Source organism: Rhipicephalus microplus, unplaced genomic scaffold (genome assembly GCF_043290135.1).
Source record: "Rhipicephalus microplus isolate Deutch F79 unplaced genomic scaffold, USDA_Rmic scaffold_308, whole genome shotgun sequence".
NCBI classification, from domain to species: domain Eukaryota; kingdom Metazoa; phylum Arthropoda; class Arachnida; order Ixodida; family Ixodidae; genus Rhipicephalus; species Rhipicephalus microplus.
Window position 1 is genome coordinate 122501 of NW_027464877.1, and position 12500 is coordinate 135000.

General features: G+C 61.9%; 1 non-coding gene across 1 annotated transcript; it reads left to right on the forward strand.

Annotated features, from left to right (window-relative positions):
• The first annotated feature begins 9263 nt into the window (after positions 1–9263).
• LOC142793580 (small subunit ribosomal RNA) lies at positions 9264–11077 on the forward strand. Its single transcript, XR_012891655.1, has one exon. It is a non-coding gene; the product is annotated as a small subunit ribosomal RNA (ribosomal RNA).
• The last annotated feature ends 1423 nt before the right edge of the window (positions 11078–12500 follow it).

Sequence of the window (12500 nt, forward strand, 5' to 3'; positions counted from 1 at the left end):
CAGTTTTCGCGCCGCCCCGGCTGACGCGGTTTCGTGCCGCCCCGGCAGACGCGGTTTTCGCGCCGCCCCGGCTGACGCGGTTTTTGCGTCGCCCCGGCTGACACGGTTCGGACTTTGCACTTTTCGGCTGTGCCTGGCTGGCGGCCCACTCACTCGATCGCCATGTCTGTTTGCCACAGTTTTCCCGGTGGTGCCGCACCCGGGCTCGCCCCGGCTGACGCAGTTTTCGCGCCGCCCCGGCTGACGCGGTTTCGTGCCGCCCCGGCAGACGCGGTTTTCGCGCCGCCCCGGCTGACGCGGTTTCGTGCCGCCCCGGCAGACGCAGTTCGGACTTAGCACTTTTCGGCTGTGCCTGGCTGGCGGCCCACTCACTCGATCGCCATGTCTGTTTGCCACAGTTTTCCCGGTGGTGCCGCACCCGGGCTCGCCCCGGCAGACGCGTTTTTTTTTTTCTTTCGCCCCGGCTGACGCAGTTTTCGCGCCGCCCCGGCTGACGCGGTTTCGTGCCGCCCCGGCAGACGCGGTTTTTTGCGCCGCCCCGGCTGACGCGGTTTTTGCCGCCCCGGCTGACGCAGTTCGGACTTAGCACTTTTCGGCTGTGCCTGGCTGGCGGCCCACTCACTCGATCGCCATGTCTGTTTGCCACAGTTTTCCCGGTGGTGCCGCACCCGGGCTCGCCCCGGCTGACGCAGTTTTCGCGCCGCCCCGGCTGACGCGGTTTCGTGCCGCCCCGGCAGACGCGGTTTTCGCGCCGCCCCGGCTGACGCGGTTTCGTGCCGCCCCGGCAGACGCAGTTCGGACTTAGCACTTTTCGGCTGTGCCTGGCTGGCGGCCCACTCACTCGATCGCCATGTCTGTTTGCCACAGTTTTCCCGGTGGTGCCGCACCCGGGCTCGCCCCGTCTGACGCAGTTTTCGCGCCGCCCCTGCTGACGCGGTTTCGTGCCGCCCCGGCAGACGCGGTTTTCGCGCCGCCCCGGCTGACGCGGTTTCGTGCCGCCCCGGCAGACGCAGTTCGGACTTAGCACTTTTCGGCTGTGCCTGGCTGGCGGCCCACTCACTCGATCGCCATGTCTGTTTGCCACAGTTTTCCCGGTGGTGCCGCACCCGGGCTCGCCCCGGCAGACGCGTTTTTTTTTTTCTTTCGCCCCGGCTGACGCAGTTTTCGCGCCGCCCCGGCTGACGCGGTTTCGTGCCGCCCCGGCAGACGCGGTTTTTTTGCACCGCCCCGGCTGACGCGGTTTTTGCCGCCCCGGCTGACGCAGTTCGGACTTGGCACTTTTTGGCTGAGCCTGGCTGGTGGCCCACTCACTCGATCGCCATGTCTGTTAGCCACAGTTTTCCCGGTGGTGCCGCACCCGGGCTCGCCCCGGCTGACGCAGTTTTCGCGCCGCCCCGGCAGACGCGGTTTTCGCGCCGCCCCGGCTGACGCGGTTTTTGCCGCCCCGGCTGACGCAGTTCGGACTTGGCACTTTTTGGGCTGAGCCTGGCTGGCGGCCCACTCACTCGATCGCCATGTCTGTTTGCCACAGTCTTCCCGGTGGTGCCGCACCCGGGCTCGCCCCGGCAGACGCGTTTTTTTTTTCTTTCGCCCCGGCAGACGTGGTTCCCCCCCCCCCCCCTTTTCGCTCGCCCCGGCTGACGAGGTTTTCGCGCCGCCCCGGCTGACGCAGTTTTCGCGCCGCCCCGGCTGACGCGGTTTCGTGCCGCCCCGGCTGACGCGGTTTTCGCGCCGCCCCGGCTGACGCGGTTTTTGCGTCGCCCCGGCTGACACGGTTCGGACTTTGCACTTTTCGGCTGTGCCTGGCTGGCGGCCCACTCACTCGATCGCCATGTCTGTTTGCCACAGTTTTCCCGGTGGTGCCGCACCCGGGCTCGCCCCGGCTGACGCAGTTTTCGCGCCGCCCCGGCTGACGCGGTTTCGTGCCGCCCCGGCAGACGCGGTTTTCGCGCCGCCCCGGCTGACGCGGTTTCGTGCCGCCCCGGCAGACGCAGTTCGGACTTAGCACTTTTCGGCTGTGCCTGGCTGGCGGCCCACTCACTCGATCGCCATGTCTGTTTGCCACAGTTTTCCCGGTGGTGCCGCACCCGGGCTCGCCCCGGCTGACGCAGTTTTCGCGCCGCCCCGGCTGACGCGGTTTCGTGCCGCCCCGGCAGACGCGGTTTTCGCGCCGCCCCGGCTGACGCGGTTTCGTGCCGCCCCGGCAGACGCAGTTCGGACTTAGCACTTTTCGGCTGTGCCTGGCTGGCGGCCCACTCACTCGATCGCCATGTCTGTTTGCCACAGTTTTCCCGGTGGTGCCGCACCCGGGCTCGCCCCGGCAGACGCGTTTTTTTTTTTTTCTTTCGCCCCGGCTGACGCAGTTTTCGCGCCGCCCCGGCTGACGCGGTTTCGTGCCGCCCCGGCAGACGCGGTTTTTTGCGCCGCCCCGGCTGACGCGGTTTTTGCCGCCCCGGCTGACGCAGTTCGGACTTAGCACTTTTCGGCTGTGCCTGGCTGGCGGCCCACTCACTCGATCGCCATGTCTGTTTGCCACAGTTTTCCCGGTGGTGCCGCACCCGGGCTCGCCCCGGCTGACGCAGTTTTCGCGCCGCCCCGGCTGACGCGGTTTCGTGCCGCCCCGGCAGACGCGGTTTTCGCGCCGCCCCGGCTGACGCGGTTTCGTGCCGCCCCGGCAGACGCAGTTCGGACTTAGCACTTTTCGGCTGTGCCTGGCTGGCGGCCCACTCACTCGATCGCCATGTCTGTTTGCCACAGTTTTCCCGGTGGTGCCGCACCCGGGCTCGCCCCGGCTGACGCAGTTTTCGCGCCGCCCCGGCTGACGCGGTTTCGTGCCGCCCCGGCAGACGCGGTTTTCGCGCCGCCCCGGCTGACGCGGTTTCGTGCCGCCCCGGCAGACGCAGTTCGGACTTAGCACTTTTCGGCTGTGCCTGGCTGGCGGCCCACTCACTCGATCGCCATGTCTGTTTGCCACAGTTTTCCCGGTGGTGCCGCACCCGGGCTCGCCCCGGCAGACGCAGTTTTCGCGCCGCCCCGGCAGACGCGGTTTTCGCGCCGCCCCGGCTGACGCGGTTTTTGCCGCCCCGGCTGACGCAGTTCGGACTTGGCACTTTTTGGGCTGAGCCTGGCTGGCGGCCCACTCACTCGATCGCCATGTCTGTTTGCCACAGTCTTCCCGGTGGTGCCGCACCCGGGCTCGCCCCGGCAGACGCGTTTTTTTTTCTTTCGCCCCGGCAGACGTGGTTCCCCCCCCCCCTTTTCGCTCGCCCCGGCTGACGAGGTTTTCGCGCCGCCCCGGCTGACGCAGTTTTCGCGCCGCCCCGGCTGACGCGGTTTCGTGCCGCCCCGGCTGACGCGGTTTTCGCGCCGCCCCGGCTGACGCGGTTTTTGCGTCGCCCCGGCTGACACGGTTCGGACTTTGCACTTTTCGGCTGTGCCTGGCTGGCGGCCCACTCACTCGATCGCCATGTCTGTTTGCCACAGTTTTCCCGGTGGTGCCGCACCCGGGCTTGCCCCGGCAGACGCGTTTTTTTTTTTTCTTTTCGCCCCGGCTGACGCAGTTTTCGCCCCGCCCCGGCTGACGCGGTTTCGTGCCGCCCCGGCAGACGCGGTTTTTTGCGCCGCCCCGGCTGACGCGGTTTTTGCCGCCCCGGCTGACGCAGTTCGGACTTTGCACTTTTTGGCTGAGCCTGGCTGGCGGCCCACTCACTCGATCGCCATGTCTGTTTGCCACAGTTTTCCCGGTGGTGCCGCACCCGGGCTCGCCCCGGCAGACGCGTTTTTTTTTCCTTCGCCCCGGCAGACGTGGTTCCCCCCCCCCCCTCCGTCTTTCTTTTTGTTTTTTTTTTCGCCGCGGCTGAAGTGGATTTTTCGGTGCCTCGACGCCCCGGTAGTCGCGGTTTTTCCGTTTCCGCACGGCCCCGGCTGACGCTGCTCGGTCACAGTCGCCTTTTGTGAGGATTGCAGACTTCTTGAGCGCGGGTGTTTTTTTTTTGTTGTTGTTGTTGTTTTATTACGCATTCGCTCCAGCAGACGCTGTTTAGACTTTTTGTTTCCTCTTTTATCCTGCGACGAGGTGACGAGGTTTATTCGGTGCCCCGCCGCCCCGGCTGAAGTGATTTTTCCTGTCCCGTGCCGCCCCGGCTGACGCGGTTGGGACTTCGCGTTTGTTCGGCCGCCACGGGTTTTGGCGCACTCGCTCGGTTGCTTGTTGTTGCCACTTGTTGCGAACCCAGGTTTCTTGAGCGAGCGCGGGCGTTTTTTCTTCCTTTCTTTCTTTGTTCTATGTGTTAGCGAATCGGCCTTTAATATCACACGAGGACTCACAACCAACAATTTTCAGTTTGAAGTGTAAAAAATCTGCAGGTGTTGACGTAACTGACTTGCCCCGTACCCTTGAGTACATCCATGAAGTTCTCGTAGTACTACTAAATCGCATTATTCCAAGTGGAGAAATTCCCATAAACTTGCAAACCTCTACACGAAAATCGGTGCGCGTGATAAAGTTGAAAATTATCGTCCGATATCAAATGTGCCTTCTATAACACAAATTCTAGGAAAAAAAAAAAAAAACACTTGTTCGCCGTTCTCTGCGCCGTGACTGGCAGCACTCCGGCGAAGCGAAACGGGGTCGATTCGAGCACGATATCGGCGTCTTTCGACGTGCTCGCCGGCGACCGTCGCACGAGTACGTCGCACGAGCGCGTCTGCCGGGGCGCCGTTTGCGAAGCCGACGCAAAAGTGGGAACCGCCGCTCGGATGATCGCCGCTTTCGGCAGAGTGAGTGTTGGCACTCCGGGGAAGCGAAACAGCGTGAATGCGCCCACGAAATCGGCGTATTTTGAAGTGCCCGCCGGCGACCGTCGCACGAGTACGGTAAACCGCGTCAGCCGGGGCGTAGTTCGGGACGCCGACGAAAAAGTGGGAAGCGCAACTCGGATCTTCGCCGTTTTTGCAGGAGTGAGTGGCGGCCCTCCTGCGAGACCAAGAAGCATCGATTCGTGCACGAATTCGGCGCCTTTCGACGTGATCGCCGGCGACCGTCGCTCGAGTAGGGCAAACCGCGTCTGCCGGGGCGGGCTTCGGGACGCCGATGCGAAAGTGGGAAACGCTGCTCGGATGTTCGCCGTTTTTGGCCGAGTGAGTGCTGGCACTCGGGCGAAGCCAAACGGGGCCGATTACGGCACGATATCGGCGTCTTTCGACGTGCCCGGCGGCGACCGTCGCACGAGTACGGTAAACCGCGTCAGCCCGGGCGGAGTTCGGGACGCCGATGCGAAAGTGGAGAACGCCGCTCGGATCTTCGCCGTTTTTGGAGGAGTGAGTGGCGGCACTCCGGAGAAGCCAAGGAGCGCCAATTAGCGCACGATATCGGCGTCTTTCGACGCGCTCGCCGGCGACCGTCGAACGAGTAGGGCAAACCGCGTCTGCCGGGGCGGGGTTTACGACGCCGACGCAAAAGTGGGAACCGCCGCTCGGATGTTGGCCGTTTTTGGCAGAGTGAGTGCTGGCACACCGGCGACGCGAAAGAGCGCGAAAGCGCCCACGAAAGTGGCGTATTTGGACGTGCTTGACGGCGACCGCTGCAGGAGTACGAAAAACCACGTCAGCCGGGGCGAGCGACCCACGGCGGTCTGGGTGCTTATCGCTGCTATTATAGGGGCACCCCGGCAGACGCAGAAAAAAAAAATTTTTTTTCGACCTTCTTTTTTGCTGGTCGAGCTCGGGTAACCCAGGTCGCAATGGGAGCCGCGCACGAAAGCGGCGTCGCGAGACGCGTTCGCGGTCGCTAGTCGCACGAGCTCGGCAACCGCGTCAGCCGGCGCGGAGTTCGGGATGCCGACGGCTAAGTGGGTACCGCTGCTCGGATGTTCGCCGTTTTTGGCCGAGTGAGTGCTGGCACTCCGGCGAAGCGAAACGGGGCCGATTCGGGCACGATATCGGCGTATTTCGACGTGCTCGCCGGCGACCGTCGCACGAGTACGGCAAAGCGCGTCTGCCGGGGCGAGGTTTGCGATGCCGACGAAAAAGTGGGAAGCGCCGCTCGGATCTTCGCCGTTTTTGCAGGAGTGAGTGGCGGCCCTCCTGCGAGACCAAGAAGCATCGACTCGCGCACGATATCGGTGTCTTTCGACGTGCCCGCCGGCCACCGCCGCACGAGTACGGCAAACCGCGTATGCCGGGGCGGGGTTGGCGACGCCGACGCAAAAGTGGGAACCGCCACTAGGATGTTCGCCGTTTTTGGCAGAGTGAGTGCTGGCACACCGGCGACGCGAAAGAGCGCGAAAGCGCCCACGAAAGTGGCGTATTTGGACGTGCTTGACGGCGACCGCTGCAGGAGTACGAAAAACCACGTCAGCCGGGGCGAGCGACCCACGGCGGTCTGGGTGCTTATCGCTGCTATTATAGGGGCACCCCGGCAGACGCAGAAAAAAAAAATTTTTTTTCGACCTTCTTTTTTGCTGGTCGAGCTCGGGTAACCCAGGTCGCAATGGGAGCCGCGCACGAAAGCGGCGTCGCGAGACGCGTTCGCGGTCGCTAGTCGCACGAGCTCGGCAACCGCGTCAGCCGGCGCGGAGTTCGGGATGCCGACGGCTAAGTGGGTACCGCTGCTCGGATGTTCGCCGTTTTTGGCCGAGTGAGTGCTGGCACTCCGGCGAAGCGAAACGGGGCCGATTCGGGCACGATATCGGCGTATTTCGACGTGCTCGCCGGCGACCGTCGCACGAGTACGGCAAAGCGCGTCTGCCGGGGCGAGGTTTGCGATGCCGACGAAAAAGTGGGAAGCGCCGCTCGGATCTTCGCCGTTTTTGCAGGAGTGAGTGGCGGCCCTCCTGCGAGACCAAGAAGCATCGACTCGCGCACGATATCGGTGTCTTTCGACGTGCCCGCCGGCCACCGCCGCACGAGTACGGCAAACCGCGTATGCCGGGGCGGGGTTGGCGACGCCGACGCAAAAGTGGGAACCGCCACTAGGATGTTCGCCGTTTTTGGCAGAGTGAGTGCTGGCACTCCGGCGAAGCGAAAGAGCGCGAATGCGCCCACGAAAGTGGCGTGTTTGGACGTGCTTGACGACGACCACCGCAGGAAAACGAAAAACCACGTCAGCCGGGGCGAGCGACCCATGGCGGTCTGGGTGCTTATCGCTGCTATTATAGGGGCACCCCGGCAGACGCAAAAAAAAAAAAAATTTTTTTTCGACATTCTTTCTTGCTCGTCGACCTCGGGTGACCCAGGTCGCAGTGGGAGCCGCGCACGAAAGCGGCGTCGCGAGACGGCTTCGCGGTCGCTAGTCGCACGAGCTCGGCAACCGCGTCTGCCGGGGCGGAGTTCGGGACGCCGACGGCTAAGTGGGAACCGCCGCTCGGATGTTCGCCGTTTGTGGCCGAGTGAGTGCTGGCACTCCGGCGAAGCCAAACGGGGCCGATTCCGGCACGATATCGGCGTCTTTCTACGTGCTCGCCGGCGACCGTCGCACGAGTACGGCAAAGTGCGTCTGCCGGGGCGGGGTTTGCGACGCGTACGCAATAGTGAGAACCGTCGCTCGGATGTTCGTCGTCTTTCGCCGAGCCAGTGCTGGCACTCCGGCGAAGCCGAACGGAGCCGATTCGGGCACGATATCGGCGTCTTTCCACGTGCTCGCCGGCGACCGTCGCACGAGTACGGTAAACCGCGTCAGCCGGGGCGGAGTTCGGGACGCCGATGCGAAAGTGGGAAGCGCCGCTCGGATCTTCGCCGTTTTTGGAGGAGTCAGTGGCGGCACTCCGGTGAAGCCAAGGTGCGCCAATTCGCGCACGATATCGGCGTCTTTCGACGTGCCCGCCGGCCACCGTCGCACGAGTACGGCAAACCTCGTCTGCCGGGGCGGGGTTTGCGACGCCGACGCAAAAGTGGGAACCGCCGCTCGGATGTTCGCCGTTTTTGGCAGAGTGAGTGCTGGCACTCCGGCGAAGCGAAAGAGCGTGAATGCGCCCACGAAAGTAGCGTATTTGGACGTGCTTGACGGCGACCGCCGCAGGAGTACGAAAAACCACGTCAGCCGGGGCGAGCGACCCACGGCGGTCTGGGTGCTTATCGCTGCTATTATAGGGGCACCCCGGCAGACGCAGAAAGAAAAAAAAAAAAAAAATGGGGACATGGCGTGCGTCACCGTGCGGCTTCGCAGCGTTGCCGAAGTCGCCGAGCCCTTCGACTGAGCCGAACGGCGGACAGGGAACGTTGGTCGGCCGTTCTAACCTGTCGGTGCCACGCCGAGACGTCGTTAAGGAAAACCGCGTCGTGGGCCTCTACGACGCCGTCGAGTCGTTGTACGTTTGGTGTCCAGCGTGTCGGCGGCGAGTAGCGGACACGTCGTTCACGACTTCGGTCTTTCGCAGTCGACGCGAACTTGCGGAGAGTCGTGGTGCCTCACGTTTTCGGCAGAAACCGCGGCGGAATTTTCCCGTGCGTGCGCGCACGACCTCGGTGCTGTGCCGTCAGCGTAGTGTTGCACAAACTCGTGGCCTACCCAAGGTGCGGTACGTTTGCGGCCGTATCCTCGGTGGGAATTTCGTGAGTAGGGTCGCAAATTCTACGACCTCGGCGGGTTTGAGAGCGACGTAGACTTGTGGCACGCTCAACGTGCCACACGTTTCGGGGCACACCCGCGGTGAAATTTTCTCGAGTACGCTCGTATTAGTGCCCAAGGAGGTCTGGGTACTTATCGCTGCTATTATGTGGGGGTTCTCGTGAGCGGCGTACGCGAAAGCGACCGGGTGTCTGATATGCGGCGGGCTTCGGCCTCGTCAAGCGTGTCCTCGGGTCTGCTCCAGGGGAATCCACGGCAGTCGTCTGCAGCCTCATCCGCTTGATGCGTTAGGGGCTGGTTGTCGGACGGTGCCGTTTTACCACGATATCGAGGTGTGTTCCGTGTCGTCCTCGGGCGATTCAGATGCGAAAGCGCCGAAGACGCGGGCGTGACCCGTCGTCTGGCGGCTTTGCAGTCTCGGCTCCGTTGCTAGTTCCGGCCGGTCCACCGACAGTGCAGCGGGCTTGGGCAACCCGCACGGCGCGACCGAGTCGATGCAACGAAAAAGAGCGAGCATGAACGTGCTTCTTGCCGCACGGCTCCCACTCGTCTTTCGGGAAGGTTGTGCCGTAGCGAGCTCGAACGCCGTCATCTCGGAGTGCAAAATAAGCGTGTTGGGGCGCCTGAAGGTGGCCTCCGCCGCACACAGACTGCGTCCGGCCCGCCGAAGGCGAGGACGGACGCGCAGTCGAACGATTACCTGGTTGATCCTGCCAGTAATCATATGCTTGTCTCAAAGATTAAGCCATGCATGTCTAAGTACATGCCGAAATAAGGCGAAACCGCGAATGGCTCATTAAATCAGTTATGGTTCCTTAGATCGTTTCTTCCTACTTGGATAACTGTGGCAATTCTAGAGCTAATACATGCAGTGAGCCTGGAGCCCTTTGGGTAACGGGTGCTTTTATTAGACCAAGATCGATCGGGTTTCGGCCCGTATTGTGTGGTGACTCTGGATAACTTTGTGCTGATCGCATGGCCACGAGCCGGCGACGTTTCTTTCAAGTGTCTGCCTTATCAACTTTCGATGGTAGGTTACTTGCTTACCATGGTTGTTACGGGTAACGGAGAATCAGGGTTCGATTCCGGAGAGGGAGCCTGAGAAACGGCTACCACATCCAAGGAAGGCAGCAGGCGCGCAAATTACCCACTCCCGGCACGGGGAGGTAGTGACGAAAAATAACAATACGGGACTCTTTTGAGGCCCCGTAATTGAAATGAGTACACTCTAAATCCTTTAACGAGGATCAATTGGAGGGCAAGTCTGGTGCCAGCAGCCGCGGTAATTCCAGCTCCAATAGCGTATACTAAAGCTGCTGCGGTTAAAAAGCTCGTAGTTGGATCTCAGTTCCAGACGAGTAGTGCATCTACCCGATGCGACGGCTCGGACTGAACATCATGCCGGTTCTTTCTTGGTGCACTTCATTGTGTGCCTCGAGATGGCCGGTGCTTTTACTTTGAAAAAATTAGAGTGCTCAACGCAGGCGAGTCGCCTGAATAAACTTGCATGGAATAATAGAACAAGACCTCGTTTCTGTTCTGTTGGTTTTTGGAATACGAGGTAATGATTAAGAGGGACGGACGGGGGCATTCGTATTGCGGCGCTAGAGGTGAAATTCTTGGACCGTCGCAAGACGAACTACTGCGAAAGCATTTGCCAAGAATGTTTTCATTGATCAAGAACGAAAGTCAGAGGTTCGAAGGCGATCAGATACCGCCCTAGTTCTGACCATAAACGATGCCAACCAGCGATCCGCCTGAGTTACTCAAATGACTCGGCGGGCAGCTTCCGGGAAACCAAAGTATTTGGGTTCCGGGGGAAGTATGGTTGCAAAGCTGAAACTTAAAGGAATTGACGGAAGGGCACCACCAGGAGTGGAGCCTGCGGCTTAATTTGACTCAACACGGGAAAACTTACCCGGCCCGGACACTGGGAGGATTGACAGATTGAGAGCTCTTTCTTGATTCGGTGGATGGTGGTGCATGGCCGTTCTTAGTTGGTGGAGCGATTTGTCTGGTTAATTCCGATAACGAACGAGACTCTAGCCTATTAAATAGGTGCGGGGTTCCAGCACCTTACAACCTTCTTAGAGGGACAAGCGGCTCCTAGCCGCACGAAACAGAGCAATAACAGGTCTGTGATGCCCTTAGATGTCCGGGGCCGCACGCGCGCTACACTGAAGGAAGCAGCGTGTCTTTATCCCTGTCTGAAAAGACTGGGTAACCCGTGGAACTTCTTTCGTGATTGGGATAGGGGCTTGCAATTGTTCCCCTTGAACGAGGAATTCCCAGTAAGCGCGAGTCATAAGCTCGCGTTGATTACGTCCCTGCCCTTTGTACACACCGCCCGTCGCTACTACCGATTGAATGATTTAGTGAGGTCTTCGGACCGATGTCCGGCGCGGCCTTTCGGTTGCGCCGGTCTGTTGGAAAGATGACCAAACTTGATCATTTAGAGGAAGTAAAAGTCGTAACAAGGTTTCCGTAGGTGAACCTGCGGAAGGATCATTAACGGATTGTGAAGGGTGAGCGCCTCAGCTGCGTCTGCGCCCGACACTTTCTGCCGCTGACCCCGTTTGGACGCGGGGTCGGCTTTTCCCCACGGGGCTGCCTGAATGTGGAGCGGCACCCCGTGACAAATTGTTGCGCCCAGCGGACGCCAACACCGCGACCTTGGACGGTCGGCCAGGTGGCGGACGCGGGTACAAACGGCGCAACGCACTCATAGGTCGGCTTTCGACCCGCCACTGCACCGTGGCTCGAAGCGCTCGAAATGCGCGACCCGACCGCTGCGGGACCGCCTAGTACTGTAAACAGGAGCGGCGGAGCGCGAACGGCGAGTCGTGGTTACGTCGGTAGAAGGCGAGGCTGCGCGTTCCCGAAACGCCAGCCGAGTGCCCTCCCGACCGTTCGAGCGTGCAAGAACGAGACCCGACAATCGCGCGGCGACTGCCAAGTACGAGAGGAACGGCACAAGCGTCGGCGGTCGGTCAAGGAACTGGCGATGTGACGGGTCCGCTGTGCACCAGTGCATACCGTCCCGCCGTCCGCGGCAAGCGCCTCCGCGTCCTCGGGTGACGGAGGCTGCCGGTCGGTTCTTGCAGGCGAGGGATCTCGCTGGCACCGGTTCGCGTTGACGCGCGGCCGGTCATGGCACGGCGATGCGACGGCCGAGGTGCGCAGTACTCGATGGAGGAACCGCACGCTCCGATGACCGTCCCGCCCTCCGCGGCGTATGCGTACCGACCGTAATGGTTGCAGCAGCGCCGGCCGGCTTTTGAATTCGCCACACGAAACACGGTGCGAGATCGCGGTTAGGGGAGCGTCGACGTTGCCAGGCGTTTTGCTTGCTGCCGAGGGAAAGGCGGCACGGCCACGTCGCGCTCGTCGCGATTAGCGGGTCTGCGCGCTTTGGGAAGGTGCCGCAACGACTTGCCGAAAGAGGAAGCACGGAAGAACGAGGGACTTGGACGTCCCGACAATTGAACGCACTTGCGGCCAGGCCCTTGCTGGCTTCGTTCTTCCGCCTCGAGTAGGCTCGTACGCGGCTCCGGCGCCGAAAGTGGTCCTTGGCACCGACTTCGGTGGACGTGGGAAGTGCCGCGCAAGTACGGCGCGCCTGGCTCCACCTGTTGGCTAAAGTAGGCAGCCGGATCGGCATTTTGGTGTGCGGTGGCAAACCGTGGATGCGAAAAAAGCTTGTGCGATTTCGTGGAACAAAAAGCGGGGGTCCCCCTTTTTATGCGGAGGAGACCGACCCGCCTGCCGTGGTGAACCGCGACGCCACGGTAAAAACGGGAGAGGCTTGTCGATGGGACCGTGCATCCCGCGCTCCACGGAGGCCGGGAGGCGGCCGCCCGAGGAAATGTGTAGCCGTCGAGGCCCGCATCTGCGTGCACTCTTATCCAAATGGGTGTACCGCAGGCATTTTCTG